General features: G+C 44.1%; 1 long non-coding RNA gene across 1 annotated transcript; it reads right to left on the bottom strand.

Annotated features, from left to right (window-relative positions):
- Nucleotides 1-1,250: 1,250 nt before the first annotated feature.
- Nucleotides 1,251-4,715, bottom strand: LOC118550507 (uncharacterized). The gene is made up of 2 exons (XR_004924598.2): nt 4,565-4,715; nt 1,251-2,222 (listed from the first exon to the last, which is right to left on the bottom strand). It is a non-coding gene; the product is annotated as an uncharacterized LOC118550507 (long non-coding RNA).
- Nucleotides 4,716-5,530: the final 815 nt, after the last annotated feature.

Raw genomic sequence — 5,530 nt, 5'->3', positions numbered from 1 at the left:
CCAGCCTTACAGCCCTTCCCATGAAGGCACCTGGCAGGTGAGCCGAGCCTGCATGGACCCTACAGACCAATGCAATGCAGCCCTCAGCTGCATAAGAGCAAATAACCCCAGTCAATACTACCTGGGACAAAAGAATCACCAAGTTGATTCCTGTCCTACAAAATCACAATATATAAAAAAAATGGTTGCTATTTCGAATACAAAGTTTTGAGGTGCTTTATGATACATTGATGGATAACTAGAACAACACTTACTAGTTGTTTTGGTTTCCTCACCTCTAAAGTAGGGACAACAATTACAATACCTACCTTACTGGATTAAATGAGTAGCAACAGAAAGCCCTTAGACCAGGGCTTGGCACATAGCAAGAGCTCTGTAAAAGTTGGCTCCTGGAAAGCTTGGATGACAACCTTCGTCAGATTCTGAGAAAGAGAAGACTGAGAGTGGGCTCCGTGTCATCTAGTTCTCCAGGACATTTGGACCTTGTATAGTCCAATCCCAACCAGGACAGTGGCCCCCTTTGGAACACTCATGTTGAAATGACCCAAGCATGAAGGACTAGAGTTTACTGTTCCACCTAAGATTAGCTACGGCCTTCCTACGGGCCAGCTATCTCCCATTCAACAGAGGCCCACCCGGCTCCCAACCCTGCTCCCAGCTCACTACCCTGAGGGTGCATCCAGCTCCCCCAAATCACGCTTTATCCCATCTTCAACTTTCACTCCTGTTACACTTCCTTTCCCTCAAATGACCACTTGCCTTCTCCCTGCTAACACAGATTCCTTCACAAACACTTGAGAAATACGGAAACTCCAAGTTTCCCCAGGATGTGCTGGAGAACCCTAGTCCTTCAGGATGAACCACTCTGTGCACACTGAAGTTCTGGAAACACTGGACACTGCATTTCCTAACTTTCCTTCAATAATTACAAGTGCATTTGCCAATTAAAAGCCCTAAAAAGTTATACCATTCAGAAATCTATTTAACTTTGTATTATCTAGATATGTACAGACATATCTTGATTGTGAAACACTTTTCTGGTAAAACAAGGCTTCTTGGAAGGAGTGACAGCTGAGCTGAGTCCTGGAGGTATAGAAGAGGGAAGTAGATGAAGAGGGGAGAGAAGAAAGTAAGAAGACGGTCAACTTGACTTGGCAGGAAGGCAAATCAGGGAGGGCTGGGTTTAAGCTATGAGGGCCATGGGAAGCTTCTGAGGGCTTCAAGCAAGAGCATATTCGATCAGATTTGCATTGACTCTTACTTTTGACTTTTATTTATTCATTGGAGACCTGTAGTAAACAAAACATGTTGCATTATTACCCATTATCTATATGCACATTACAGAAGTTTCATAAAATGGATCTAATTCTTGTTACATGTAATGCCCACTAATATTTTCTATTATTTTTTCCTCCTGTTGGAAATCACTTTTAAGAAGCTATTCCAGTAATCTAAGCAAGCAAAGATAGAAGTCAAAATTTTATAACACCTGAATATGAGTGTCAAGGCCCCTCATCTTCTCCCTGATGTTCTAGATGAATAAATGAGAGTGATCCATTTTCAGGAAAAGAGAAAAGCCTATTCTAGTTCTTCTGCTAAGAAGCAGTTAATTCTTATATTCTCTATGCACAATTTCCATTGTCTCTTGTTGCAAGTAAGAGGTTGTAATACCAGTGAGGGCAGAACGTAAGTCAGATTTTTTTTTTTTTTTTTTTTTTTGGTTCATTAGAAGAGCATTGGTACGTTGGTGGACACATTGTGGGTGCTTCAAACTCACTTATTGTTGGCATTGCATTGCACTGAATTGATGATTCTTCATCCTTTGTAGGCAAAGAAGTTTAGCAGGCTGAGAAACAGTAGCAAGCTTCACCTAAGTAGTGTGCATACACCCCCAGGTGGTCAGAGCACCCTGGAAAATATCTCTTACTCCTGTGCTCATTGTCTCAGGAACAGAGTGCCTGCATCACAGAGAGGAACCCCTGAATCTCCTGCAGTCACACCTCCCAGAAGGTGAAGTCCAGAACGGCCACCATGTTTGCATTCTTCTTTTCTTTCTGCAAGGATCACTACTGTCTTTTCTGTCCCTTCCAGAGCTGCCAGCTGCTCTCATTGCTGAGGTCTTCTTACAAGACTGGATCCAAAATGGGGCTCAGGCTCAGCTTCCTCCTCCTTGCTTCTCTGAAAAAGAGGGCTCTAGCCTTTTCGGTTTAAAGGCTTCACTGCTAAACAGAGAGCAAGCAACAAACCATCAAGCGTGGGTATCACAAGAACAATTGCCAGAATCTCAACAACATTTTTTTCCTAGTGCCTAGAGCAGTCTGTTGGTGACCCTTATCCCTTCCTGCCTCCCTCCCCTACTTCCCCCTTTCTCCAGATTAGGTGCTCCACTTCCTGCTTGCAGGTCTGAAGGCACGATTCATAGTTGAACAATAAATGAGTTAGTCACCCTCCAAGTTTTGGATGGCCAGAGCATTCCAGAAGAGTGACTCTCAGTGTTTCGCCTTCTCCACACAGGAAATAAATTACCTCAGGCCTCTCCCTCACAGTTATGTACCAAAACTTCTTAAAAATTGTGGAAGGACTCTCTGGGCTGAGACCTAGTTTGCGGCGACATGGCTAAACCCAGCAAGTAGGTCAGAATCAGTGGGAAATACGGGACCCGTTATGGGGCCACCCTCAGGAAAATGGGAAAGAAAGTTGAAGTAAACCAGCACGCCAAGTACACTTGCTCCTTCTGTGGCAAAACCAGGAGGAAAAGACGAGCTGTGGGGATCTGACATGGTGGTTCCTGCAATGAAAATGGTAGCCCGTGGTGCCTGGACCTACAACATCACTTCTGCCATAGAGTCGGCCATCAGAGGACCGGAGGAGTTGAAAGACCAGTAGAAGCTCCACCATTTGAAACAATAGTAGCCTATAATAAATGGGTTAATTTATGTAACGAAATCACTTTGGCTTGTTGTTAAATTTATTAGATGTTCCAACTTGCGTTGCATTAGTTGCCTTCTCAAAACTCTTGGAAATTAAAAATCCTTCTAATTTTGGGGCGCCTGGGTGGCTCAGTCAGTTAAAGGTCTGACTCTTGATTTTGCTCAGGTCATGATCTCAGGGTCGTGGGATCGAGCCCCGCTGGGTGTGGAGTCTGCTTAAGATTCTGTCTCCCCTCTCTCTCCCTGCCTCTCCCCCCCTTAAAAAAATCCTTCTAATTTTTATTGGAAAAAAAATTGTGGAAGGAAACTGAAGTGTGGTGCACAGTACCCTTTACTTTCATCTCTTCTCTCAGATAGGGTAGGCTGGCAAATCCAGTTGCTATTCTGTAAAGTCTAGGACATCAGGGCTCTGTTGAACAGTGTTATTGAAATGCCGTGACGGGAAATTCTAGGGGCCCAAGGCCCTGACAAAAGAAAGAAGCTGTCCAGATCCCAGTGGGGGAGCATCTTCAAGGTGGCATCTATGATGATTAATTCAAGCCTTACATTTCTGGAACCTTATCTTCCTCTGTGGGAATATTCTCAAGACTCCCTATCAAAACTGGTGGTTTATAAACAAAGCTCATTTGCACCTGCTTGGAGTGTTGGAAAGCACCTGCCAGCAAAGTGGTGACAGTCCTCATCTGCTGGTGGTGGGAACACAGTTGGTTCCCTTTTCTTCCTTCCATTTCTCTGTATATCTGACTTTTTTACCTAAATAAATACCTATTCGTAATAAAGAGAAAAAATCAAAATTGTTCTTCAGAAGGAAGTATGTCCCACTGTTTCCATATACTTGCACATAGTGACATTCTGTTGTTTATATTGAAAAGATCATCTTTTTTCAATTTCTAAACCTATTTGGGAGACCACAGCCCCGGTTTTGACAACATAGCGTCGTGATTGACAATCTTAGCTCCTTGCCTTATTATTCAGGGATAACCTAGCAAAATGTACTTCATCTGTCTCAGCCCGAGTGTCTTTGCCCGTAGAGGGGCCTGATATCTTCTTCACGGAGGATGAGAAGCATTTAAAGCGCTCCTTTGTGCTTAGTATATTATGCCTGCTCAAGAAACATTTGCTGTTTTTCTTCTCACCCCAACCCTGAGATCTCAGAAAGTCTCTCTATAGAGCAACCAATACACAGTTCAAAGAATCTTTAGAAGGAAACTCAGCATCCATCCAGCCCGACTTCTCCAGAGTCCTGTCCACAGCCTCCCTGGCCAGTCATCCCTGAGCCTCGGGGGAAGGCAGCCCCCTGCCCCCCTGGGAGTGGGTGGACAACTCCACTGCAGGGTAGCTGCTCTCACCATGATCATGATGCTACTTGCTTTTTTTTTTTTTTTTTTTTAAAGATTTTATTTATTTGTCAGAGAGACAGAGAGAGCACAAGCAGGGGGAGTGGGAGAGGGAGAAGCAGGCTTCCCGCCGAGCAGGGAGCCTGATGTGGGGCTCGATCCCAGGACCCTGGGACCATGACCTGAGCCGAAGGCAGACGCTTAACGACTGAGCCACCCAGGCGTCCCACTACTTGCTTTTTATTTAGCTAAAATTTGACCCTCTATAAAATGCTCCCTATTGTTGTTAAATCTCACCTCTAGACTCTCCACGAAGAGCTAGCAGGCTCCCTCTTCTGCCCCACAGTCCATCGACGACCAGCACCAAACTAGGTCCTTGAGTACCATAGAGCTGGGTCTAGGCATGGCAGAGGCCTTCCTAAGTGACACAAAGCAAATGAGTAACCGAATCATGCCTCTGGCAACTGGCAAAATTTCCAATAGAGATCTACCTTACAGCCCCCGGTACTTTCTAATGGTTCTTCCAACTTCGTCCACTCAGCCTCCCCTTGACTGATTTATCGGTACCTTTCCTCTCCTCTCCCCAACACCGACTTTCCCTGTCCCTCACCATTTGTGAAGAAGAGGTTTCTGTTCCTACGTGGAGGATGTGACTTAACAAGCTGATTGGTAAAACTGTTTTTGCTAATTCCATCATACCAGGTAAGGGAGAAGATAGAACTTACTGAAGCAACAAGTACAGAAATACAGCAGTCAGGCAATAAAATTAATAATCATTAATTAATAACCATCAATAATAGTTTTGTCCTTTTAAAAGTTCCTATAGGGCTGAACTCAGTGATACCCAACTAGACCATCAAATTGCTATTTTTGTATCGAGGGAAACAGAAGCTCTTTGGGATAATTCTTTTACATTCCAGGCTTTCGGTGGAAGAGAAAAAGACACACACTGTAGACCATTAAGTACTGGAGAGACATGATTTTAGGATGTAACTCAATTACCCAGTGATTATAAAGAGCCTGGGAGAAATATTTCTATAGCTGGGCAGGACCATTGTCAGATTAAAGGTGCAGTAGTTCTAAATGCTGTTTGTTCCAGCCCGATGTTCGATTGCAACAATGTGAGTGTCCTGCCTGTGCTGGTGGATCATTAACAGAGGTTATTGGTCTCCATGGCAAAATCATTGCTCTGAACGTAATCTCATTTATGGAGTGAAAAAAAAAAAAGGACTTCAGGTCAGGGAGAATGTATAAATGTCCATC

This window comes from Halichoerus grypus, chromosome 1 (assembly GCF_964656455.1).
Source record: "Halichoerus grypus chromosome 1, mHalGry1.hap1.1, whole genome shotgun sequence".
Classification (NCBI taxonomy): domain Eukaryota; kingdom Metazoa; phylum Chordata; class Mammalia; order Carnivora; family Phocidae; genus Halichoerus; species Halichoerus grypus.
The sequence above is the reverse complement of the archived record's forward strand: the minus strand, read 5'-3'. Positions and strand labels throughout refer to the sequence as shown.